We start from the raw sequence: 27,964 nt of genomic DNA, 5'->3' as shown, positions 1-27,964 counted from the left end.
TCATCAATTTTGCAGACCGTTTCCAATCTAGTCGAAATTGCCGAAATTGCAATATTATTTTGTGAAAAAGGGATATGATGAAGTGGCATCAAAAAATGTTCACAGAACTTCTTAAAGGACTAACATTTTTGTACACCTAATCTTAGGAATTCTGACACAATTTTCCAATAACAAACAATCATCTAATTTTACAGAAATTGCAGGAACCTCTACGGAACTCTCGCGTACTCTCCGAAGATCCCATTAATTTCCGTTTGACCAAGAATTAAAAGGCAAATTATACCATTACTGGTAGGCAGCTCATTAGCTGGCTATTGCCCCTATGGTTGCCGGTGGCAAAGTTCAAGAGTTCAGGGAACCTATCAGACAGCCTCCGGGTACGTAACGCGTTAAGCGTTCGTTCGCGGACATAAAAGTATTCGTTCTCGGAGTGAAGCAGTTCGAAATTCTCGAGTACCCTTTGGCGCGGGCTAAGAAGATCGATATTGACGAGACAGACGGTTCTTCCTCGACAGGAATACTTCGAGTTCGACTGCAGAGGACAGCGACGAAGTTGCCCCGTCGATGCTGTCGCCGGTGCGAGAGGTTCGAATCGGCGTGTGTCCGTTTTGGAAATTTTCGTCGGCGCGTACTCGGACGTGTACCAGCAATTTGCGAGCGGCTAACTTTGTTCGCAGACTGCCCCGGTATTGTTCCTCGAACAGTTCGCGAGCGTCGCATAAAGCTATCAGCTCACCTGCGTACTCCGATCCGAGCCGGAAGTAGTTCGGGGAATTCGTTTTCACCGATTTGCTCTTCAAGTAATCGGATATCGACCCGTCTCTGCCGGTCTACCGATTACCAACCCCACCACGAGAAAATGCATTTTAATATCGACCGCTCGTTTCGCAAGGCGAAAATCGTCCGCCATTGTGCCCCCGCGCGGTGCCTTCTGTCGACTGAATTTTTAAATTCCATTTTCCGACCTTAAAATTTAAACTATTGCTCCCCTGCATCTACGCTGTCGATCGTCGTGCTAGTTTCATTTTTAGAAATCGGACCGCCTCTGCCGGAAAATATTCTGTCGGCTCGTGAACGTAAACGATCAAAGAATTACTTCAAAGATAGAGCAATTAGCTTACCACACAACGTGAAAATGAGTATTCGGAAAAATTCCAATCATATTTGTGTCCGATTATAATTGTTGCTAGGAGGAGAACGGAGTTTCATACGGCGATAAAAACATGATACCAGAAATGAAACACGAATTTCGCGCAGAATTCATTCGCCTCTGCTACTAATTTTCCGAAAATGAACTGTTTCATTCAAGTTGAAAACGACGTTTAAGGTTAGTAAAATCGAGAGAGAGCATTTAATTTTACAATGCTCATTAGTTTCAGTAAAATAGGGCTACCTCTCGTCCACATACCGAGTGAGTCAACGAAAATACATTGCTGTAAACGTAACAAAGGGTACGAATGGAAAGAGAGAGAACCAAAACAGAATTAAAGGGAGGACGTAATGGATTAGGAAATATAATGAGGTGGACGCGTCGCCCGATATCGAGAGATCAACGAAGGAATTTATCGAACAACGGAACCGTTCCCGAGGTAATTTCTGCGCGCAGCTCTTCGTAATCGAATCTGCTTGTTTCGCTTTTCACAAAGAAAATCGCCGATGCCCGGAACTAGCCCGGCGGAATAAATTACGGAATAATTCATATCGTTTATATTCATGGAATTTATCTTCTTTAACGCGTCCGAGCAGAAAATCCCGTTAAGAAAGTTCACGGGGGCGGCTCGTGGGTGAATTCACGCGTTCCGCGATACAAGATAGGGAAGTTACATCGGTGCCACCAGGGGAAAAAGAGAAAGAGAAAAAGCGACAGAGAGAGGGAGAGAGGGAGAAGTTTCAAAGAGACTTCTACATTCCAGACAATCTGGGTAACGCGGGACAGCCTCGAAGGAGGCTCTTCCGACTTTTATCGCCCGACTAGAATTGTCCGTTGCTACGAGAAACGGTATTTTGCATCTCAAAGACCGTGACGAGATCAAGGATAAATTATATCGAGAAGCTCGAGTTCCAATCGCTCAAGATTTTATCATCACCAGTAGGAACGAGTTCTCGAGGAATTTCCAACTGAAAATGCAACCTGTTCGGAACCGATCGGGGCAAAATTTGCATTCGGGAGCTTCGGAATTTTCCGAAACCAGACCGCGCATTTTTATCCTAATTTCGAACGACTACATTTACCAATCGTTCCGCCATTTCAAGAATCAACGGTGATATTTTCTCGTGGTCTTTTCGTTCGCGCGGAGCAGATATTTCTCATATAAAATTCGAATTTTAAGGCTGCGGAGCACAACAACCAAGAAATGGAAAATGCATTCACACCAAAATGACACCACTACGTGATTTAAAAACCAACATTAATTAAGAAAAGGTGACGAAAAATTCCTGTGGACGGATCGATTTTCCAAACAAGAAATTATTTTCAAAATATAATGGCATATACCGCCAAATATAAAAATTTTAAAAATTACATCGATACCTTGTACTGTTACGTTGTTATTTCAATTTAAACATGTAGATATTTGATGACCCTTTGGGATGCACTGTTTACTGGATCAAAGGGTATTTTACCCAGCCGAGCTCCTCGTGAATGCAGACCCGAAGATCCTAACGAACGAACGAACGATCCCGTGTAACTTTGCTATTTTGTCGGCTGAAGAATGCGCCCGATGTCGAAGAGTAGGAAGAGAAAGAAAAGGAAGAAAGGCCGAGGAATGAAGAGAGAGAGAGAGACCGAAAGCGAAAAGTACATTTTTCCGTAAGCGAAATAAAAGACCGTGGAACTTGTTAAGAACATACAGGGTCGGGGCTCGTTCGCCGATCTTCCGGAAGTTCCGCGAAGTTTTCCCAGGGAAAGTTTCGCGAAGGTCGGGACGAACATTTTTCGGAACGGCTTCCGGAGACTGCGGGCCTCCTGGCTTCGTCGTCGTCGACGTCTACGCGAAGACAAGCTCTCCAACGGGGAACTACGCGATTCGTTAACCAAATGATTCCGTGGGACGGCGACGTTGCGTTTTAACCCCTGGGACACACCGGCAGCCTCGAAGCAACTTTAACTTCTGCGCCCCTGTGTCGCTGCGACCCTCGTTAACGTTTATCTCGGTTCTCGGTTAGTTGAATTAGCGAATCGACGATGTCATCTTGCTTTCATTGATCGCTCGGCTGTGGATCCTTGTGCAAATTTTCCGCGTCCGTTCCAGGGGAAACGAAAAGTGAATTGAAAGTGGCGAAACCTGTGGGCGAACTCTTTCAGTGTTCTATAAAGCATTTTTTGATAGTATGATGCACTAAACGCGACTGTTTATTGTTTTATAAAAATGACGAGAATTTTATCTAGACTATTAGCGATTTTTATCACTGCTCACTGGGCCGCAAATCTTTCTGCAAAATTACAATTTTCTGCCGTCGACTGCGAGCAACGAAAAATAAATAGGTGCGAAAATAATGGGCAGAATTCTTTCGCTCTGTGTTTTAGAAATAATTTTGAAAGGGTGACTGTTTCACTGTTATTTTATGAAGATGACAACAATTTTTTATTTTGACTATTAGCGATGTTTAGAATGAGCGAAATTAAAATTTCCTCCGTACATTTCCAGCAACGAAAAATAAATGAATTTCTTTCTCTTTGTGTTTGATAAATCACTTTTTAATACTAGATCTACGGTGCACTGAAAGTGACAAGAATTTTATTCTAATTTTTAGCGATTTATATTCTTTTGTCCACTGAACGGTGGATGTTTGCGCAAAAATTAAAATGTTCTGCGTTCGTCGCGAGCAACGAAGAATACATGAAATCGTTCGAAAATAATGGGCAAATTCTTTCGCTTTGTAAATTTGCGAGTACGCAATTTATGCTTTGTAAATGATACAAATAAAATTACATCCATTTTCCTCTTGTGAAAGTCACATTCCGTTTTTCTCAATATGTATTTGCCGAATAAATCGATGAATAAAACTGCAAATGTATCTTGATACTCAAGCTCGCGGGATGAATTACACTCTTCCCGCGAGTATTTTGTAACTTCAAAAAGTAAAATTCCGACAGTTTCACCGAAATGAAACATTCAGGTCAATCCACTAACGAGGGAAGTCAGGCAAATGACACATGCCAATTTTGATGCGCTTTTAGTATGACACAGTGCTCGAAAAAAGTATTCGATACGTGTGTGTTTTTTTTTACCCGCAGCCAGCCAGTTGGCAAGCGTAAAAATAGCTCTTACAGTTAGGGATGAAAAAAAAACATGTTTTTACAAATATCTCGGGAACTGTCGATCGGGACGAAAAATGTTATACGCACAAATACCGTATTTTTATGTACTGAATTCGCGTGTTTCAGTAAAGATAGTTTTCAAATCATTTGTTCAAATGACATGTCATAAATAAACACATCTTTGCGAATTTTTCTTAGAAAATGTTGATTCCTTCTCCGTTAGAAAATTTGGTTCTATTACGAAACAATGTTACGAAACATGCTTGCGATTTACTATTTTTCCTATTACAGGATAATCTTCTTTAGAACAAAGCTTCTTACTATAACTCAGTTTAGAAACTTAGAAACAGGTTTCCAGTCAGGTAAAGTGTTAACATAAAAATCGTAGCAATAAACCAATAACATGATTTCATTTCGAATCCATTAGAAATTGGCTCTCCAACCCCTAACCTCAGACGACTGTGTTATTCCTCAGAATAAAATTCGCGGGCGAATAGAATCGAATTACAGGATGATCAAACCACTATCAAACGAATCGAAAAACCTGGAAGTAGGTACCGGAGCAGTTTCCCGCGAAACATACGGTCCCGGTTCCCCTCGGCGGGGAGCAGGGAAAGAGTGTATATCCCGGAGGTGAGAGAGCGTGAATATCGCAGCGAAGACAGTCGGGGTAGGTGGCAAAGGAGACGATATCCCCGCGAACCTAACTGTTTCTGCGCCGGGGCGGGCAATAAACATCCTTCTTTCTCTTTCGGGCCGCGTGGCGCGAGATCCGCTGCCGGGGCGAGAAGAAAGTGGCGAGAGGAAAAGCGCGGCCCCGCTTTTCCGCCCTGTGCTCTCTCCTCCTCCCCCGTCGCGCCGCCATTTTCTCGCCAACAACCCCCACGGAGGGTTAGACACGGCTAACCCAGACACGTCGAATTTCCGGCTGCCTTAAGGCGCTCGTTCTTAGCTCGACGACACACCGGAAACGCCCTGCGAGAGCCGGCCTCGAGATAAAAGATCCTCCTGCTGCAGCGTTAGACCGAGGTCGAGGGAAAATCGGGGGTTCCGAACGATGAGGACAGTCGTATGGCCGTTTTGTTTGCGCCAAAACTCACCCCCGTGGCGAGATTCTAAAAATTGTTTCTTTTCCACCGATGACACACCGCGTAAGGGGTGGTTTGTGAAACTGGTCGAAAAAATCAATAATATCAAACGAGTGAACGAATTAGAACAAAACAAAAACCATGTTTAAACGAATTACCGAATTGTTTATAACCAGCAATCGAGGGCCCACCACGATTTCGCGGGACTTACTCTACGTCGGGCGACTCGGCTCGTTCGATAACAATATTTACCATCGTAATCGATAACAAACATCGAAACATTAACAGCGGCTCGCACAAGCGACTATACGATAAACATAATCGCTATTGTTATTCATACAGTGGCCGGAAGCCGGTATTACCAATGTACTCGGCCCGGCCGTCGACGCTTCATCGATAAGTATCGATCATCGTCAGACACGGTCGCCGATGAAATAGCCGGGGCTGATCATCGTGCCGTGCCAACGCGAAAATAAATACACACTTTGTTAATTAATGGCGGCCGGATAACGTTCGCGGCGGAGACGATGCAAATATTGAAACAGTCCGCGCGGATAAAGGTTGTTCCGTGCTACGGCGAAGCGAAAATTATGGAGACCATTGCCTCCTGTAGAACTTCCCCCTCCCCCTCTCCTTCGTTCAACATTTCTAATTTTTTTTTAACCCTTCTGCACACTGAACTTCGCATTCACCATTGGCAATTTCCGATTACCGAGCTGCCAGAACTGACGCAAACGCAATTACGATCTTTGTTGCATTAAACGTTACCGCACATTTTCGAATAAACTGCCGTTTACAAAGGTCTCTATTAGGTTGTCCCAAAAGTTTCATTCGCAATGTGTGTATTTAATTTTGTTCAACAAAACGAGCATACACGGACCACGCGATCATTCGTTCGTTAACGTTTTATTACTTCCTAACCTTCCTCCTACATAGCAATTTATTTCCTTAAAAAACACGGTTGAATTTGCATCGTGTTGCATTCATCGAAAACAGAACGAACTTTTGGGACAATACAATGTAAGCGCGAGCGTTAGTTTTACGTATGTCAGAAGAAAATTGTAACCCTACACGATCTATGTCCCAGCACGGACCCGAGGTTTAGATCAAGACTTTACTGTCCTTTCATTAACTTTCATTTCGCATTAATTTATAATACAAACGGTTTTATTTCCACCAGTTCCCGCGGTTTATTTGAAAATTAGCGAAGTTGAAGATGAAATTGAAAAAGAACTGACAACCGAAAAGCTGTCAGCTTATTCCCCGGACTTTTTCCTTCCGTAAATTTTTGTACTTCCGTAAAGGAGGAGCGTTGCGTTTCATAAAACATTTCGAAAGGTGGCAACGAACAGAAGGTGGCAAAGAACGCGTTGCAATCTCAATTACTTTCGCATCAGCCCAATAAAAAGCACGTGCGACGACAAATAATTCGAAGTTTCCGTACGGAGCAAACAAAGCCCCACTCGAAGATTGTTTTAGTTCCGGGTTCGAGGATCCCGCACAGTCTGTCTAAACCTTAAACAACTCGTTTTTCACGAGTTCCGAGCTTAAGCGCCGTCCGCAACCCCTCGGGATCTCTTATCGCAAATCTCGCGGGTAACTCGGGGGGGGGGGGGCACGAACTATCAGCAAAGAACATCGGAAGTAGAACAAGGATTTCTGAGAATAAATCATTCGATTCGCCGCGCCGCACCGCGTCGTTCGCTAATCCACCGATCGACGGGGGAGCACTCGGGGGCGCCAAGCAACGAGTATCCGCCGCTTAATTCCGAGCCGTTTAATTAACCGCCGTTTCGATTCCTGTTCCCCGTCCGGGGTGCATAATCGAAAACGATAAATCCCTCGGATCCGGCCCCCACCCCCCGACGACACCGTTTCTCGGGCAATTTCGACGTCGTTGCGTTAAGGGGGCTAACTCTCACGGTAACGTGAAAATCATTTTTAGGAATTTTTCTTCTAGAAAAACCGTACTCCCTTTTTTATTCTGCCAGGGCAGGTATATTACTACAGGGATGGATCGATATAGGGTGACTCGGTATAATACACCACATTCGAGAGTACGCCACTTTTCCGTAATTAACCCCTTACGTGACTAGCCCGTGACAGCCACGAGCTCGCATGCAGGCAAATTTTGAATACCTAAAAATGTTACAAAAAATGTAATAAATCACATTCATATATTCCGTACGCCATTTTTTTATTATTTCAAAATAAATGCTACTATTTGCCAACAATATCGACTTTCTGGGTCACTTTCTTAATTTTGCGGGTCACTCGAAGGATTATATTGAAATGTGAATTTTAGTTGTGTCTGTTGACTAGGGTATCTACTGCAGAAAAGAAAACTGTGTAGTAATCCTGTGTTATGGAAATGATCGAGTAACTTGTCGTCTGCGACTTCAGGAATCAGATACCAGAGCCTGATGTAGCCAATGTCTGCGAATCTGCTTGTGATCAGTGAAATGTAAGAGAACTGAAAAAGTAATTTGCGACTCTTAGCTTCTCAATTTTCGTTTCATTAAGCGCATTGATCTTCGCCCGATGTTTGCGATCGCTGCGGCGGCGAACGTGTTCAAGACTCCTGGTTAAAAACGAAATCTTGCTGATGTTTATGAACGTTAACAAGCCTGTCGCCGCCGCCAAGCGCCGAGCCATCAGAAACGCATAAAGGATGCGCGGTCCACCGATGACTTCGCAACGCGCAAACATCCGCAGCCGAACGCTCTCCCGGCTGGGAAAATCACTTGCCCCCGAAACCCAAGAATATTTACTCGACATAAACCCACCCCGCCGGAGCCTGTTCCCATCGATATTTTCCCCCGGCGCACCCTCTCTCTGTTATGGTAAGACATGCCCCGAGCCGTGTCTGTTAATTCACGAACGTCTCGGGAAATACCGTCGCGTCGCGTCGTCGCGACTCGTTTCGCAGGAATCACTGCCGGCAATACCAGGAGTAGGTATATACTCCTCGGTCGCGGAAAAACAATTTCAGGTAAGTTTTAATAGAAAACACAGAGACCCTCTAAGTTCCGTGGCGCTGACACGTCATTAAAGAAAGAACATTTTTCTTTTGGCGGATGCCAGGGACGACGACGAAAAGGTCGGGGGTGGGGATGGGGGAGAGGGAAGGGGGACGAAGGAGAGGAGAAGGTTCGCGAAAATTATGCCGCCCACCTTCGACTCGAACGCGATCTCGTTTTCTGCGCGAATGGAAAAGCCGCGAGAGGATTGCGGGGGAGGGAATCGGAAGAAAACGGGCTGGCTGAGAGACAGAGAAAAAGGGAGCAACGAAGAGAGAGAGAGAGAGAGAGAGAGAGAGAGAGAGAGAGAATTCTAGCCTCGGTGAATCGGCTCCAGAAGCGGACGATGAACCGGCAGGGTTGGAGCTACGAAATTATGTTTTTTCTCTCCGTGCGCGGGGGTGAACTTGTTTTCCACGGGAGCGTGAGTAACGCGCTCTTCGTTTCCAAAAATTAGATTCTTCCTGCGGGAATGGATCGTTCAGGAGTTTTTATGTCTTTCGATTCCGATTGCGATCCCGTGTTCCCCCCTAGCGCCTTTTTACGGGACCGTTTTCGGGATAATCCGCGAGTATCGCGGCGAACGGATAAATCTACGTCTATCTGGTCCCTGTGGAAAGTGTTTTTCGGGATACCGGGTGTTGTGTTTACCGCTGTAATTTAATGTTGAGTTCAATGTTAATCTGATGTGACAGGCATCGGAGTTCGCAAAGTGTAATCTGATTACATGCCACGGATAACGATTAAAATATAACGGTTGATTCGATTACCAGTCACGGCGCTGTAACTTCGTTAATTATTATTAACGTATGGTTATTATTCAGATACGCTCGGCAAATTGCTAATGGCAATTCTAGAAAGAGAGGTCCGTTTGTTGGCGAATTGACAGGTACATTCCGATCGTCGTCGATCGTTGCGCGATCGGATATTTTTTCCATACTGGAAATATAATCAATTATCTAAAAAATATCCAACCTTACTATAGAATTTACGTAAAGGAATCTGAACCTCATATTTTGCTGATGACTGGACTGTGGATCTTCAAGCGAAATAAAAATTTTACTGTTCTGTATTTCGCCTACACATTTTTGTCATAAATGCAAAAAATCCGCAGTTTAAACTGATCTGTTAAAAAATGGTAGTCAGGAAAATATTAAATGTATAAAATATACCAGGTTGTTGCGAATGAAGTGAATTTTAACGGAGACTCTGCACAGCAATGACTTTTCTAAAAAATAATTCCAAAATAATTTTATCCGTTGAAACGAATGGTGCGTTAAGCCATAAGCTTTCCGCTGATGTATAAAAAGAGGCAGTGAAACGAGAAATAAATCGGGTACGCAGCAGAATCCGTCATTTCATATATAATGATCAGACATCATTGGAAATAAATACAGATTTACCCAAATGGAGTGGCAAATCTTTCAACGGACATCGTCACAAAACGATTCGACTGTAATCCATTATTTTTTTGACAGATGTCGTTCCAAATTGTAGTAAAACCGTCCTAGAACGCTGTATAGCAAGTTGCACACTATCGATTTAGCTCGGTGTCAACTAGAACATCTAATAAACATAATTCATTGTGCTGTGATTCGTCGAAGAGCGAATACAAACACAGCCCTTAATTATAATATAAAAATAAAATCCTTACTGAATTAATATTACGTGCAACTGAGTTCAAACGAAAGAAAAGATCTAAAATACTTAACTTAATTATTTTATTTTATTTCGGTTTAAAAATGTGGTCCTCGACTGGTGCAATTTTGTACGAGCGATTCTCGCCTGGTTGAGTAGTTATAGTGAGAGTTTCTGGGAGACCGAAGATAGTAGAATCGACGTTAACGAATTAACGAAGTTCAGGAAAATTTTCGGGGATTCTGGCAGCCCCCTCGGAGACCTTGCAAACTATAGATCGTAAAAACGGAAGGACGATGAGGGAGGGGGGGGGCGAAAAGACAATGGTTCTCGCGAGTTTCCTTATCAATGCATCATGGGTGGCAACGGAGTTACTCGAACTTTTTAGACTTTTCTTCCGGGGGCGGACAATGGGTGGCCCGCCACCGAGGGTACACGCGAATACTAAATTTTAAAAGTAAGCCCCGGCGCCCGCCGAAATTTATAGCTCGCGCGCGTACAAGTTTACAATTACACGGAAGAACGGGGACGGGGAATCCGCATCTTAATCCCCTTTTTATCTCTGCGCCCCCTACAACCCCCCAAACCCCCCGCGCCCTCTCCTTGGCCCCCTTCCACTCGGTATCTATGACCCTTCGAGGTGAATCTAGGTGACCGTTCCTGGAAACCTACCCCTTCTCAAATATACGTGTACACACATATGCATCCACGTACATGTATATACGTATACACACACGTGGATACGAAACGAGCAACGATCGCAGATACGAAAATCAGGTCCCGAGATTAGGAGGAAGATGCATCCTCCTTTTGTATGGGAATTTATCGATCGGCACGAAACGGCGCGCGGAATCGTGGACAATTTCGAATGCCGAGCCATTTACCCCGGAATTTCATCGATCTCGTCTGCTTCGAGGGAATCCCGCCTCCTTCGTTTCATTTAAAAATATTCATGGAATGCGCCGTGTCCAATTAGACGCGGCCGCCAAACCGAAACATTCTCGCGAAAGAAACGAAGAGACATCATAGGTACGGATAGTCGAGGTTTTACTAAACCGCGAATTAAACAAGTACATATGATCCGAATCGTATCGTGTTTGGTGCCATTTCAATCAGAGAAGTATTGCAAATACGTTGGTAGAAGTTTTACGGGAAAATAAATAAAAACAAAAAAGTTTTGTCACTTTTTCACGTATATCGAGGTACCGCCGTAATCGTCCACACAAAACGGCCGATTGAAAAAACATCGCGTTTCGAATATAAACTTCGCGTCCGAAAAATATCAAGCAAAACTACATGCAAATACAAATGGAGTAAACGTGTGGGAAAATCGATGCGGTCTTATTGCCTGATTATTTCCATTTATGGAATGTATTCGAAAGAACACGTGTTGGCGGAGATTCGACGAAATCGAGTGGTACGGCGCGCTGATGAAAAATAGTATCAAGATGGGGAAATACTTCTTTTCATGTTTCGAGACGAATGAATTCTCCCAAACTGATTTAAAGATCGGCTTAGAAAGTAAGATCCGGCTGAGGGGTTAACAGGTTGCCCGAACACGGTCTCGCACAGTCTCGCTCGGATCCCTGAGATAGAGAAACGCGATTGCAGATGAGAAAATCAGGCAGCGGGATTAAGGGACGCGTTTCCCTCGGTTCAACGTGGAAAAACGGAATCCTGGAAATCGGAAAATATTACCGGAGACGAAATGCACGCTCGAGTTACTTAATAAGCAATTTACGAACTCCTTATACAACTTTTCCTACGCAACATTAACAACGACTTTCGAATCATGAAAATACGCGCAGCTTGTTTGCCCCTGCGTCTCGGCTTCATGCCGCACAATAACGTCGTTGTGTTCCAGTTTTAAATTAAATGTCGTGAAAACTTTCAGAAAATTGACTATTCTATTCCGAACTTAACAAGAAAAAATCTTCGTTGATCTAATTCAAACTGCTTTAAATCATTCTCGGTGATAAAATCCGAAGAGCTAAAAATTAAAAATATTAAATATATAAGTAAAACGGCGAATACAAAACTGTAACAGTAAAATAAATCGTTCCGAAAGAGAATTATTGAGAATGAAGAATAGAATGAAGAATTATTGAGAATTGTTGAGAATTATTTTACGAAGATGTCAGGTGTAGAATTTATAATTTCAAAGGTTTTGCGAATCTGACCTCGCGAACAATTATTACGTAAGGGGCGGACGATTAATTTACAAAAGTCCGGTTCCATTAAAAATGAAAGCTTTATCATGCTTTATTGAATTCCCCGCCGCGTGGCCGCTCTGCGGAACAAAACAAAATCCTCGGAGTGTCCGCGATGATTGATTAATACGCCGAGGTAAGGAGTTCCATCCCCGGAGGGTATTACAAGCGAGTGCTAACTGGAAAGCTCTTGATGGCCGTCTACCGATTGCGGACTGTTTCCATCATACTCGAAATTCCGAGTTTATATACGCCGGCGTTCGGCAACATCTGCGCGGACGCACGTGCTGGTCCAAATTTACTCGGGCGCCCGGCATCCTTCGTATTACTGTTCTAGCACGGCTAGATAACCTTATTACAATTGAAATTAGCGCGTTGCTAAGTGAATCAGCAAGCCCCCGGGCGAGCTTTAAATAATTAACGAGAACCTTTGAATCGTAATGGCTGCTTCGCGTGTCCCGTTTCGGCCAGGCTCGGGCTTATGACAATCTACCGAAAAATAAAAGGACACGATTCCTCGGTTGATCCAACGATCTCGAGGCTGACTTTCTACGCCAATAATCGTGGACGACATAAATGCACTATCGAACTCGCGGATAATGTTAAAGCTTCGCAGAGATTCGAGATCGAGAGTCTACGATTTACACCGCACTTTGCTCTGAATTTTATTTTTACACCTCGCTCTTGCAGCCAGATGTAAACAGAATTTTAGTCAAATTCTTGGAAACGGTTTGCCCCGATTTACGGAAAAATTATTCGAGAAAAAAACGGTAGAAGAAGTGTGCTGTAACCTTATAATATTAATCGAGTTTAATGCAAACGTTATTCTACTGACAGGCTCGTGATCTCTATTTCATAGGTCGTAAATATGTAATGATTATCCTGTGGAACTTTATGAGCCTAAAACCTTCTAAAGACTGTTAACGCTGAGCTTCAATAATATTTAACACTGCTTCGCTCTACTTTCTATTCTCGAAAGCGATGAAACTAGAGTATTGAGCTTAACTCCATCTAATTTTTATTTATCCCTAAAATTATTCATGTCATCTTAGTGTTCGCGTTCTTCGCGTCTATTTTTAAGCTTTCATATTTCGATGAACCATACCGCGAGGCAACTAAAATATGTACAACCGCACAAAAATTTCAGCAGCACGTTCGGTAGTTTTGCGGTGAAATTGCCGACCAAAAAATGCAGATGAGATAACGATAAAAATTCAAGCGAATTGAACAAATTTTTTCTCGGTCGAGAGAGAAAAAAAAAGTGTGGAAACTATAATCCGAGGCTCGGCGCTACAATTTTGCCGGGTGAACATTTTTCGGGCGTCGCGAGAAAAAATTGTTAACGTCGTTTAACTCGCGACGGTTCTAACGAGAACCGCGTCTCGATTATCCGCGATGGGTCGGGAAATTTCCAACCCCGTCGCGATAATCCAGCGGAGACCAATGAGCGAGGTCGGTAGGTAAATCAAAGCCGGTCGAAAAACTCGTATCGGTTTATTAAAGCGCCCTGGGACATTTTCACGTACTGATTACACACGCCGATGGGGTTATTCACGAGCTCCGTTTCCTTTTTTTCCGGGGCCGCACCCCCGGCAAGCCCAGCCCTCCACCCCCACAAAACGTGTACCGGTCGCGATCGACGCGAAATTGGTCCGATGCCAGATCGAGCTTAAAGCTTTTCTACTGTCCGCTGCAAATAATACACCAGAAACTCGCCGATCCGAGCCGGGGCTAGATATACATTTGAAAAATCACCGATCCGCTCGGAAAACACAGTAGTGCTCATTTAAATTTCCAAAGTTCGGGGACGCGGAAGTCAAACTCTTGCGTTACAGCGTATCGTTTCTCTTCCGCGACCTAATAGACATAGTGAGCGAAAGGGAGAAAGGAAAAAAATGAAATTTCAAATTCGGTCATTTTTGCTTCACCTTCTCAAATGCTGCATCAATGAATTGTTGGGATTCTCCCGATTAGAACGAGTCCAAACACGACGTAAATCGGTCTACTTTTGTGAACTACCTACATGGCAACCGTACTTATGCCCTTAATTAGTATGTCTATAAAACTAGTCTGATTTACGTCGTGTTTGGGCTCGTTCTAATCGGGAGAATCCCAACAATTCATTGGTGCAGCGTTTGAAAAGGTGAAGCAGAAATTACCGAATTTGAAATCTTATTTATTGCACGATTACCTTTTAGGTCCGCAGCACCTCTTTGAAGTACAATAAACGAGGTCATGCTATACGTCTTTCTCCTTTCTTCTAGTAGCTTCATCCTCTTTTCTTGTCTACCAAGCTCGAGAATGGAAGCGGATCGTGGAAATTTTAGCGTTACAAATTTAGTCAAATTTAAGCGAACACTATTCGTCTCACGCCCACGCTAACCCTCATTCTTCGTTCCGGAATCATCCGCCGTCTCGATACGGAAGAATCGAAGACCCGTTTCCGCATAGACGGAAACAAAGACGTCCCGACATCCACTTCCGACGACCCTTCCGGGTTTGCTCGTCGCGAACCAGAGAGGAAACGATATCACGATTCTCGAAAAATCGACTCGCGATATCCCGGCCGACGTGGTACCCCGTTTTCGCGATTGGAGGCGATCCAAATCTTTGTGCAAATATTACCGGCCCGATAATCGCGTCCCGGGACACGCTAATTTTTCCGGGAGAAATGGGAAATGTCGAACCTTCCGTCGTTCCTTCGAGCGGAAATAGATGGCGGATCGCGATAGCTGCGAGGAAGATTCTAATAGGCCCGATCGAATGGTTGCGAGAAAAATTTTGTTCGTGATCCGGCTTTTTCCATGTATTTTTACTTATTGTTACGATATTAACCGAATTATGCGATTAACAGAAGCCGTTTGTGGCAACAAACAGCAGCGAAGCAAGTACGTAATTTCTGCTTGGAAATAATTCTTTTGCGGGTATTGTTTATAACATTTTTTCTTAACAATGTTTAAATAGCGCGTATCCTTTATATTCTTGGACCTAGCGACTTCAAATCTACGAGTTATCTACTATAAAATCTTTAAATTAATCTTTAATTTTAATTATTTAATTTATTTTACGGTTGCAGTGATTGGAACCTATTTGTCGATTTCAAGCAAATTAATAACGTACATATTTAGTATGGTTAGTTCGCACGACATTATAGTGCAAGGGATTAAAGATGCGATACATATTTTGATGAAATTCACTCATGCTGGTATTTCAAACACACCCTGTATAACTGGGAAAAGTTGTTTTGTACCACAATGTCCGTTCACATGACAGTGGGTACGCGCAAACCGTGTACACGGGATGAAATACTGGTTCTGAATACCTTCAGGTGTATCGATGCACTGTAGTGCATTGAATGCACCAACATTTCTGCTGAATATTCAAGCTACCGTTTTATTTTGGATTGAGCAGCTTACGATAAGCTTTCTTCATTGTACGATACCCCGGGCTCTTCAGACGCGTGTAATACATATGGATAGAGAGGCTCCATTGAAGAATATTAATGGCGGAAAACGGGCAAAAAAAGCGTGTTTCGTGCAGCTTTTGTCGATGAAAACTTTCTTCCTGTTAAAGATTATTCTTGATATGGGGGAAACTTTTGAAAAGGACTTCTTTTATCATCGCGTTCACGTAGGCGTCTATGGCCGCTTTTCAGGGGCTACTGTGCAGAAGAAACGCGTCATTTTAGGGAAAGAAAACCCGCGGGTACGAGAGCCTCGCCAAAGAACCTCCATTTTACAAAGAAATTGTCGTAAACGCGCGGTAACCTCTGCGGCCGCTTGTAAATGCCGGGCTCCTTCCTCAGGAAAACGGATTTCTTTCTTTTCGTCTTAACTACGCTAAACCGACAATCTACACTGATTGCCCGGAAGCCATTCTCCGTATCGCGAACATTTGTTACGTGCGCGATTGTCCGCAATCATTAGAAGACTGCGGATCTTCGTGCAAGTAAACAATTTTCAACGGGAGCCAAAGTAAAATATTTTTCTTTCTTTTTTCATCTTGATGAGTCAATCTATTGTTTTTACCCTACGTATGCTATACCGGGATTGTTAAAAAAGTTTAAAAACAGCGAGAGTTTTCTGTAATAATCGAGTAATCCAAGCTCAGAAGTAATTAGCGATCGCAGAAAGCAAGATTCAAGCGATTCAATCGTTAAATTTCGCTGAACTGTGACGCCATTTGTTCGGATCGAGCGCCATTAGTTCAGATTCGATCTAAACGCGGCCGGGATGACAGCGTCTAAATAAATTTGGTCGATCTGCGCGGAGCCAGCGAGGTCGTCAGCCATCGCGGCTGATGACAGCGGACACAATGGCAGCGGTCGTGCAACCAGCCGGCAGTTTTCACGGGACAAATCGTGTTTCTTCGCCGACTTTCTTCTCGCCCTGTCTACGGCGACAATGGACGGGCAACGAGGAATAAAAAGACCACGAAGAAAACGACGCGGTAACGGGGAGGGGTAGACGAGAGGTCGCTGAAAGACTTGCCCCCCCCCCACCTCGTCCGGAGACAAAACAGCTTTGCTGCTTTGGTATCAATTGGATGTTGGGATGGAAGTGCGTCCTTTCATTTCTGTAATTCCAGTCAGGGAACTGCGCGGGCGAAAGGACTGCACCACGGGACGCGTTTCCGGAGGAAACTCTTGCTTTCTCCGGGATGAAGATACATGCTCGTTGCGCCGCTCTGGAAAAATCAACCCTCGGCCTCGAGGACACCGACGCTGGGTTCTTTTAACCCCAGAACGACGAAGCCTCGGGGCTAAGCGACTTCTCGACGCTCATAAACATTTATTTTGGACGCTTTTTCTACCGAAATAATAACCTCGCTAAATTAAAAATAAATCACTTCTTTTTACCCTCCGCGAAGGAAATAATATTCCCCTTTGTTACGGTTTTTTTTTTTAATCGAGCTTCGCGATTCAAGGAAATTTTTTTTTTGCATTTATTTGTTCCAGACTAATTTCTCCAGAAATAGTGTCTTCATTAAATTAGATAGGATTCTTTAAATACTCTGCACCAGGGAAATAATTTTCACTGTTTGTTATAGTCATTCTCTCAATTCTTTAACTGAGTATCGTAACGCGAGAATACTTTTCTTTATTAAATACTTAATACGCTGTCAAACGACGTAACCCGCTTTCATATTCGTCCTCTGTACGCATGAATAGTAGAAGACAACGCGACGATTCGCCAGGGTATAAAAGCCTGAACACGAAAGGCAGAAACGAAATTCGCAAACATTGTATCCGCCACTGTATACGCTCGTTAACGGTTAAAGGTCGAACATAACGATTTTCCCGAGAAAATTTGACGTACATTTTCGCCTCTGCCGCCACCCCAGTCGCCCCTCTCCCGCCTGGCGTTGAAATTTTCGCATTCACGCGAACCCCGGCACGTCATCCGACAATTTTCAAAGAGAAAACTTTTAATCGCTCGCAAAAACCGGCTGCTTTCGATAGGGTATTGTATCTAGATATTATAAAATCGCGATGCAATTCGGTCCGCGTGAAAATCGTTTAATAAACGACATCCACCCTGCGTGCATTGATGAATTTCACCGCGTTCGGGGGCTGCGGGACGCAGAGGGGGATGGACACGCGTCGTTCGCAATTTTTCACCCCGACAGGAACGCGCGACACGCGCACGTTTCGCCTATTGCGAAATCCGAGCACTCCGCTTGGTAAACACGACGATATTTATGTCGTTCACCCGTTTCTGTTTATTAATAAGCGACATCGGGGTCACTTGAATATTTTTCTTTTCGGGGTGAACACCCCCCCTCGGATTTATTCCGTTTGAATCCCGAGTTAATGCACCGTGGATATTCTCCGAATTCAACTTCCTGTTTCACAGGAAAAAATTGAATACCTTAAAGGCAAAACGAATTTTCACGTTTCGCGAATTTATTTATTCCTTTTTTGAACATCCGCGTGTCCGGTTCGAGGCGACATAAAAATTTCGGGTGTATTTCAACTATTTTCGTACGCATTTCCAAATAATTCAATTTCAACGATCCTTTTTGTTCGCAATTTTGGCGAGAGAACAGAGTTCTCCTCTTTTTATGTTTTACCCTATGCAACCGTATCGTTCCGCGATATTAATTTTTTAAGGGGTAAAAAGTCATCGTACGAGCATTTCACCCGACAAAAACAAATCGAAAATATGCAACGAAATTTTGTCGAATGGTACTCCGTTTTCGGAGGAAATTGAATTTAAAGTGTTTCGAGCACGCGTGCCTTCGAACACGCTCGACTAATTTGTCAGTTTATTACTCGCCACTTTTCCTAGCAATATGCACTCCCGGTGGTGTTGTACCACAATTTACCAAAAAATAAAAAAAAAGGAAAAACAGCACCATGTCAACCAATTTTCGGAGTACATATTCCCACATGAATACTTCGAACCAATAAAACTATATTTATTCTCTATGCCACTTTATACACGGTTGCAATCGATAACTGAGGAAGCGGCTAAGTTCTAGAGAGCTATAATTCCTGTTCATTTATTTATTTATTTTGGAGCGATCGATAATGGAGAAGAAACAGGCTAACAGAGAAATAAGCTAAGACCGTGCAGGAAAATATACTTCAACAATCAATAATAAACAAACTAAATTGTGCACTGGTGTATATTTAGCCTAGCCTATATAATGTAATAACACCATTAACCTAACCTATATTACAGATTCAAAATTCTCATTTCCAAAACTTTGTTAATTCTCAAAATATAAAAGCTTACGTGTGGGTCGAACTAGTTCTTCAAAACGCATATGCAATTTTAAAACTAAAATTTTTTCCACGTCTTTAGCACACACACACACACAGTAGTGCCCAAAACTCCATGATTTTAAAATTCCAAAAATCCTAGTTTTGCAAAACGCATATGCTATTTTAAAACTCAAATTTTTTACACGTCTTGAGCACACGCACACACACGGACAGTGCGGAAAACTTTATAATTTTAAAATTTCAAAAATTCTAGTTTTAAAAACACTGGAAAACCCACAATTTTGAGTCGCAGCTAAAAAAATTCGTGCACCGCGGATCCTATGCGTCTGGTCACTTCCGACACGTTGCAGACAGAAGCTCGCAAAAAAAAATTCAGCTCACAATACGAGATACGAATAACAATCGCAGTAAATTTCGCTTCGTTATCTCCGATAGTTTGGTCGGGAAAAAATTCGCCAAAATATCTGCTTTCAGCCATTCCGAAGTGGAAGGTTCTTTAAACGGTTTTATGCATTCCGCTTTGGAATGGGCGCCGATTGGTGCACGGTTTTCCGAGCAGCCGGGGTAAGCAGACGTTGAAGTCGGACCAACAGATTCCGCTTCCACTTACAATAAAAGTCGGTGCCCCTTTTACGGTATACTACTTGCGTCCGACTTCCGCGAGACAGCCCGTCCGCTGCAGCACGTTCGAAACTCGCTCCTAAGGAAAGGAAAACCGGCTCTGTCTGTCTGTCCGTCGCGCGGCGGTCGCGTTCGAAATACGTTTAAACGAAAGGAAAACCCGTAGGAGAGACCCGGCTCTCCTCTCTTTCTCTTTCACCCACGGGCTGTTCGCGTAAATGGATAAGTTACGCGGGCCGGATGCAAATGCTCGGAGCTGTTCGTGAACGGAATAACGCGAGGCGCGGCGCGGCGCGGCTCTCTCTCCAGCCTCGGCGGTTCCTTTGTTCCGCGGACTCCTCTTTCCCTTTGATAGGGTGCAACGAAAACAAGAGACTGCGCCGCCGAGCACACGGGAACACCAAGAGAGAGGCCCCGGCTATTCGAAAGGAAAATATTTAGACTCGCGTCGGCTAACCTTGAAACACGACCAGCCGCTGAAACTCGCGGAAGTAGACGGTTGATGCGTGTGTCCTAAATCTTCGAACGCCGCCTCCGCGCCCCCTCCCCATCTCGATCGGAATCCAGGAAGATCTTTCGAACAGACGAATTAAAAATATACGCGCGCACCGTGGCCTTCTCTGCCTTCCGAGGCTCTCGCAGCATTTCCCGAACGTGCTCGCACCACTTTCTTCGGCATACATGGTGTCGTATATTGTAGCTCTTTAATTGATAGTGTGCAAAAAATGTCCACCTTCTACCGTTGAAGATCCGTTCAATTAATCAGAGACGATGTCCAGTGATTAATACTTGTATTGACTCTGACAAATGTTTCAAAATTGCTACACATGGTCGGATCGTTAGACTCGATACGTTTGTATTTTTATTAATTTTTTTTTTAATTTCTAGACAGCAGATTTTTGTTGGCAGAAATAAGTAGGTGCGATTCGAAAGAATTTAAGAGAATCACTGTATTGTTCCTTGCAATTTATGTAGGCCCTTTTTATATTGCATACAGGTCCGCAGTTATTATTGATAGTCCAGAATTTGGTGATTTTGGGTGTTGGCGTGTGAAACATCTGATTTTAGTCCAAATCCAAAATTAATTTTTGTTTTGACACGCCTCAACAAACTGAACTTATAGAATTTAGAGTGCCAAAAAGGTAAACCTATTCCAATTTCATTCGCTAAATTACTTTGAGTTTGTGGAACATGTCTAGATCGCGTTTAATTGAATTTTAATTGGTTTTAAACACTTTCCGGCGGAACCATTGAACCCACCTTGAGGCAAGAAAAAATCCAATTCCATTCTACAGCACGGGAAAATTTCGTGACTCGTTTCACTTGACCGTTTCGTTTTATCACAATTCATTACCCTCTTCTGTTCGCAATATTTCATCTCCGTCAAAGTGCAAAAGAGCTTCAAGCTCGTATATAAGGATACATCGTCCGTTGCATTATCATAATACATCATCGCATATTTTCAACATCAGACTTAAAAGCAACGACGTTAAAGCCCGGCGAATCTCACCCATTAACACCGTCATTATTTTCATTATCTTATTTGCCTCGTGTACCTCGTTATCTTATTCTCATTATTTAGCGTGAGCATGTTGCTCTTTTATTTATGCACTTTTTAACGATGACGGTAGTAAGGACCCACTATCATCATTACAAAAGATAATTGGATCTTGTGTACATAGGGCGAACTCGTACAAGTTCCTGAGAATGTTCGAATTGTTCTACTAAACGCGAATAAATAATTCGACTGCTTTCGAAGTGAATTTTCACATTCTGTAAATTGTAATTTTTACATTCAATAACAATTACATACTACATTAGAACCTCGATTATCCGAATGAAAAAGTCATACATAAAAGTTCGTATACTGGAACAGTTACTGGAGTTAAACTTCACCTTGGCAACCCAGAAATTTGTAACTTTTTATTATATGATCCTGTACATCTAGACGAGAAAATGCCAAAATTCGAGGTTTTAAGGCGAGGAATTCACTGGTTTAAAAGTTATGCGTGTTTAAAGGTGAGCGATTACACTTTCTTCTGGAACAAGTAATCTAACAGTAACTAAAATATAGAGAATCATATACGGGATCTCAAAGAGAAGGTATAATCCAACTTGCAGTTACTTGCAGCGTGAACGGAAAGTCCATACATACAAACTCTCCGCGCTTATTTTGAAACACGCATAACTTTTGAACCAGTGAATTCCTCGACTTGAAACTTCGATTTTTGGCATTTTCTCGTCAAGATGTACAGGAATATATAGAAAAAAGTCAAAAATTTCTGGGTTGCCAAAGTGAAGTTACGCCGTTACTTGATTACAATGCTGACCCTTCATTGATTTGTACAATAAATACAGTGTTGCTTATGTATCGCTTTAGACTGAGCTATCTGAAGCATTCCTGGGATACTCGGGACTTCAGGCATCAGGTGTTCGGATCAACGAGGTCGTACTGCGCAGAAACTTTGTATGGGGGTATAAAAAACGAACTGGCACGGAATCCCCGCAATTACGTCAAAGAGAAAAGCAAATTTCCCCGAATAGGAAGTCATTTGATCGACGAACACAATGCTCGAATGAATCTTGTCGTTTACGACAGTTCGCGACAGTAAATCGTGCAGCCGTAAAGGCGGGAAATCATTCGAGCGGCGTGTACCTGGTTTCCGAAGCTCGAAACGGAATCGAATTTCCGCGAAGAGAAAAGCGAAAAACAGCGCGCGCGATTTTTATCTCTGTCGACGCGTTTCGATTCCGCAAAAGTAAGCAAGCGCGCGCGAGAAAAAATATACTCCGACTTCTGCGAGTGAAAGAAACTCTGGTGGAAAACCGATGGATGTCCCCGTGTGCGTGGGGCGAGGGGAGGGGGTGAGGACAGAGAGAGGAAAAAAGCTTTTGATCCAGCCAAAATTGAGACCGAAAAATGACGAAAGTGCATTCGACCCGAAGATAACGACTGCTTTCATTCGTAACTTGATAAACGGCGCGCACTCCGCGGCTCTAACCTGATCTTGAAAACTAAAAGCGGAGCGAACCCACTCGACCGATGGTTGACAGAGCCTCGACCACTTGAGAAACATTCGTTTCCATTAGCGTTCCGGGAGCAACACGACAGTTCTGCGTTACAACCGTTAAAACGTGTCCCGCGGTATAATAAATGCTTCTTTTCTCGCCTCTCGTCTTTCTCGCCGAGGACAATCTTACGCGAGTTTCTGCGCAATGTTTATTTCCAACGAGAACGACAACACGAACCACATGTCTTCTGACAATCGTCTGCGAGGACGGTTTTGTCTAGGTGAACGTGTTTCTTTCAGTTTTTCTTTTTCAAGTTTTTCCAGCGAATGAACTACACTAATAACTACACTGCAGATCTTTATGTCGGATAAAAATTCTTCGCATTAATTGAACCAAAATAGGACTGCTCCCTTTAGTGGTATTGTTAAGTTGTATGAAATCTGTTGATACATTCTCTTAACCTTTCAATCGTTTGAAATTACTCCCAAAATATGCAAATCTTGCAATAAAATGAGTATTGACACTCTTCTTATAGAAAGAATGGAATAAATTATTTTTTCTTTTAGGAAATTATTCGAGAAGATCTAGTTGCTATAGATGTATTGCAAGAAGTTAGTGAATAGAAAATGATGTAATTGTAGCATGGTCAAAGCCGACATTACTTTCTTGCTATCCCAACAGATCTTGATGTAAGATTTATTATTAGCCTGCCCACATTTATGCAAATTTCATGCCAACTGTTGTGAAACTGGGGTAAAGTCGAATTTAATTTCTTGCATCAATGATTTCAATACTCTAAAAATAATATAAAAGCGAATAAGATACTGTAAAAGTTTCTATCACATGTTTGCAACAAATGCGAGCGAAATGATTGTAAAAAGTCTCGACACACCCAGTAAATCATAGTACTTGCATCACCTCGCTTATTTACACTTGTTTTCACTGATTAGACTGTTACGTACAATCGATTAGATACGCGATACGTCTATTAACATCGAGTAACAGAATGGAATAACTATAACTGTGAGAATGTGCGCGTTAAATAATGTATACACCTTCGCTTATGCAACTTTCCGCCATCGCGAAACGCCTTGTAAAGAGGAAACAGGTAAAAGCTAGTAAAACAAAAACTTTGATAAAGCGTAACACAGACTCTGTTTTCTTTTCTTCCCGCAGCGAAAACATTCGCCGAGATAACGAGTTTCTATTTAAATTAACTTTCCATTAAATAGTCCGGAGAAACGTGAATTTGCATAAACATCCGCACTCTGTCCATTGTTCTTAAACTGTGAATGTTTATGCATTAGCCTGGCCTTACATGGTTCAAAATTCTGGCACAGATGAGAACGTCGATCATGCTTATTAATTATGTCATTCGTAGAAACCGTGTTGACACCGAAAACGAGTTTGTTCTGTCCTAATTCTCCTAGAGGGTAGCACAATTTTTTATATTTATTTTCTCAATACAATTAAATATTTCTTGTAACTGCTCCTCGGAATTCACGAAAAATTTATGCTTCAAATATTCTTACGGATAAATTAGACAAAATAATATTGAAACTCGGTTATTGACTGTTCCTTTTATTATACGCAGCAATATTTCTTTTCATTGCAACGGCTCAATATTTCAAAATATTCAGTCATGGGAATGTAATAAAGTTAACAGTATACGAACATACAAGGTTGTCTGAAGTTTCATTTCCGGGAGTACGTACGAGAGAATTGAAAGGCATTTTATCGAAATCTTTTTTAATAAAAACAACGAGACATTGTGATAGCCATATTCAGCGTGATAGTGGAAGCAGCAGCGTTTGATTAACCCGCGTTATACTACTCGATAATTTCACCGGTTGTCGACTCCGTGCCGTCACACTTCATTCCTTTTATAACGCTATCCGCGGGAATAGCGCCCTCGATGGCTTACACGTTTTATGGTTTCAATTTTACCGCGGTAGAACCAACAATCTACCCCTCTAACGACACCGCAGCAGCATGTGTGCATCATTTACTCGCCTCGTCCCAGTAGCTTCGCTGCCGGGTTCACCGGAAAATAATTCGCTCTTCTAAACAAACTATACACCGAACAATATCTTAAAATAGCCACGGTTTCCCGACTAGGTTAAACAAACCGATGAACGACGGCCACATTCAATGCAAACAATGTATAACCTCGAATCAATTTCCCTTGAAAAAAGAAGTGCAAGCAATCGTTTCACTTGCGTGCAACGTAAAACGTAAAAGCAAAGAGAGAAGGTGAATAACCCAAGCCAGACGAATATTCTTCTGTAAAAAGAAGCATTACATTAGACGATAATAGCGGCCTCGGTTGCATGCACGTAACTGGGTAGTTTACTCTGATAGAAGTGTCATTTACCTTGTTCTTGCAGCTGCACGACAGTCACTCCATGATCTCTCCGCTGACTGGAAGCTCTGGCGGATCCTCCGGGGCTGCCCGGTCCTCGATACTCACTTTATGTCACACTGTGCAAACTCGTTACTCGAGGTCCACGGGAAAAGCGGTACGTCCGACGCGTCGGACCACAAGTACATAAACATACGGCTTGACGTCCGCGCGTGCACTGACTTCTGTTCGGTCGAGCCAGGCCGCAGTCCATCCACCTTGGCCGAGCGTAGACTCGTCGCGCGGTTGCCATGACGATGGGTCAACAGCACGCGCTGCGCGCGCAAAGGAGACAGTCTCACTCGGCGCGCCGTGACAGTAACAAGGACGGACTGCCGCCGATCGTGTCTTCTCCGGCGCGCCGCGAAATTGCAACACGCGCCCGTGGAAAATTAATAACGACGCCTGTTAACTCGGTACGCGAGCGTGTCCGACGCGCACGACCCTGTTGGCCGCGCGAACCGGTCCCTAGAATCTCTACACCGGACAACAATTGATACCGACACGACTCGCGCAACCGGTAACGAACCACCACGCTGGTCGACTCACCGATCGAACCAACCGGAAGCGGTCCGAACGTAAGCCCCCCTTGTTTGCGATATTAAGCGCGCGGAATTCGAAATGCTTGAAATCAGCGCATTGCCAGTGCTTGTCTGAATAGCGCCTAAACAGGATTCCGTTATTTCGAGACCTGGACCGCACAGTTTTATACAGTACACGATATATTTTGCGATTGCGTTTAAATGTCGAAGGGACCGGAAGCGGTTAGAACGTACAGTCGGTGGTAAAATTGAGTAGAGACCCTTTAAAAATTAATAACTTTTTTAAAATTGGACCAAACGACGAGTTTTTTTAGATGTTAGAGAGATTAGTTTACTAACTAACATATTAAAAATATTGATAAAAAATTACCATCAGTCGAAATTGTTCAGAAAAAAGATTACCTCTCACGATTTTGATCTTTTCTATCTGTGCCTGTAATGAAAATTTATGATCTGCCTTTTCTAGATCTCAGTTATATGCATGCAATAATCGTGGGCTTTAATTTTTTTTCTCTTCGCAGTTTCAATATTATGAAAGTATTTTTCATACATTGCCTAGTAAGCTAATGTTTCTAAGTGTGTAAGTGTCCACTTAATTTTGTCTCCGACTGTTCCTTGCCTACATTAAGCGCGCGTAATTTAAAATTACTTTGAAATGGGCATATTTTTGCTTGTGTGAACAACCTGTAAAAATAATCAACTTATTTCAAACACTTGTATTACGCAGATCCGTACAGTATGTGACACATTGCAACCGTGCGAGCGTAACTGGGTTCGTTTAACTGTCGCGGGTGATCGGAAACGTTGAACACGACTATCGTGGTGGAATCACATACGTAGTGGAATTGGTGCGATTCGATCGGAAGTTCTCGAATGCTGGTGTGACATTATTATAGGGAAGGTCTAAAGAGTTAATAACGATCGGAGTGAGGAGGACCGTCGAATCCGGCGAGACCAGCGGAAATAAGCTGATGTTGCAGGAACGTATCCATGAATACGTAAGCTTTCCATGAACGCGACAGGTTTTCCGCGATCAGCGTGTTCCAGCGGAGCTCCCTAACCTCTCTCCCGATCGCACACGCTGGCAAATTCGCTCGTGGTATAAGTTGCAGGATAAGTGGCACAACACACACGTTAGATGTTTAATACCACAATGGAACTTTGCTGTTCTCCGATGGTGTCCTTATCTTATGAAACCGGGGAATGTCTTTTGTTTAAAATACATACCGCAACCATGCGCGCCTGAATATTACATGCTTCCGTATTTGAAAATGTCGGAAGTCTTGTCGCTAGGTGGTTCAAAATTCGTACTAATTTTGTCTATGATAATTTCTATGATAATTTTCGCTAATTGTGGTAGCCGTTTTCGTTAAAATAAGAAGCATGCTGTTTCGATAATATTCACTTCGCGTTAAGGTTAGGAGAATTCAGAATGGTAACTTGACAATATACTTTCAAGGTCATTGAAATCTATCCGATATTCTAGATATTTGAAATATTCGAGTATAAGAAGTCGTATAAGTTAGAAAAATAATTTTCTAATTGGGAAAAACAAAAGTGCTTTTCGAACACTCTGTAGATTCTCATAATATTTTATGTGACTGGCGTTGAATGTGTCTCAAAATTAATATCGACCAGCAATCAGTAACCCTAGAATATCAGCAGTAATTGCTCTTATCAATATAACATAACGTTAAATGGCCACCGGTGAGCGTGGTCGAAATTAAAACGGCCGGTCGGAATATTGAATAACGCGAGGGCCATTTCGCGCCCCGCAATTAACCGATGATGGAGTAACTTCACCCTTGGAGGTGCGCATTTATATTTATTAGCCCCTCGAGGAGGGTTAAGCTGCCGGGCAAGTTACGCCGGCGTCTGCTCTTCATATTGACCCTTTCTCATCCGCAATTAACATTTCTACGGGCACATGGTATTTTCCCGGCGCACATGAGACTCCCGGATAACACCTTAATTATTCGTGGACGATAAGTACAGCGATATTCTTAATTGGTCCACCACAAATCAACACAACCCACATTTTCCACATGTTGCCTTGCTGCATTCCGATAAACTAAAACTTGAACAAGTTCATTGTAAATATTCAGAAGCTGAAACACGTTAAATATATGAATTAGGACATGACGTAGCCTGTTTTGATATTACGCCTCTCATTTCAACGGTACTAACCGTTTCAAAGAAAATAGAGCATAATTTATTCTGAGATCTCATAAATCTCGTTAAACATCCCCAACGCCACTTTTCCTCTTTACGGACATGTTAGAAAATTCATGGGAAATTAGGAGTGTATTGCGATCTTCTCCGGCAGCTCTGTAGACGACTCTCTACCTCTACATCCAATTTTTTAAATTCAGCACACCTTTTGAAAAGTGTCCATTTTAAAATTAAAATGGCTCACTAACGTACGGGACGGGTCTTCCTTC

General features: G+C 42.9%; 1 protein-coding gene across 2 annotated transcripts in view; it reads right to left on the bottom strand.

The window, feature by feature from the left end:
• The window catches only part of Rho-6 (serine protease rhomboid 6), a 183,644-nt gene extending 158,489 nt beyond the window's left edge, over window positions 1–25,155 (bottom strand). For both annotated transcript variants that reach the window (XM_076797565.1, XM_076797563.1), the window contains exon 1: window positions 24,955–25,155. The gene's annotated coding sequence lies outside the window, so the exon portion shown is untranslated. The remainder of the gene's footprint in view (window positions 1–24,954) is intronic.
• Window positions 25,156–27,964: the final 2,809 nt, after the last annotated feature.

Source organism: Halictus rubicundus, chromosome 12 (assembly GCF_050948215.1).
Source record: "Halictus rubicundus isolate RS-2024b chromosome 12, iyHalRubi1_principal, whole genome shotgun sequence".
NCBI classification, from domain to species: Eukaryota; Metazoa; Arthropoda; class Insecta; order Hymenoptera; family Halictidae; genus Halictus; species Halictus rubicundus.
This window is presented reverse-complemented; position numbering and strand designations above follow the sequence as displayed.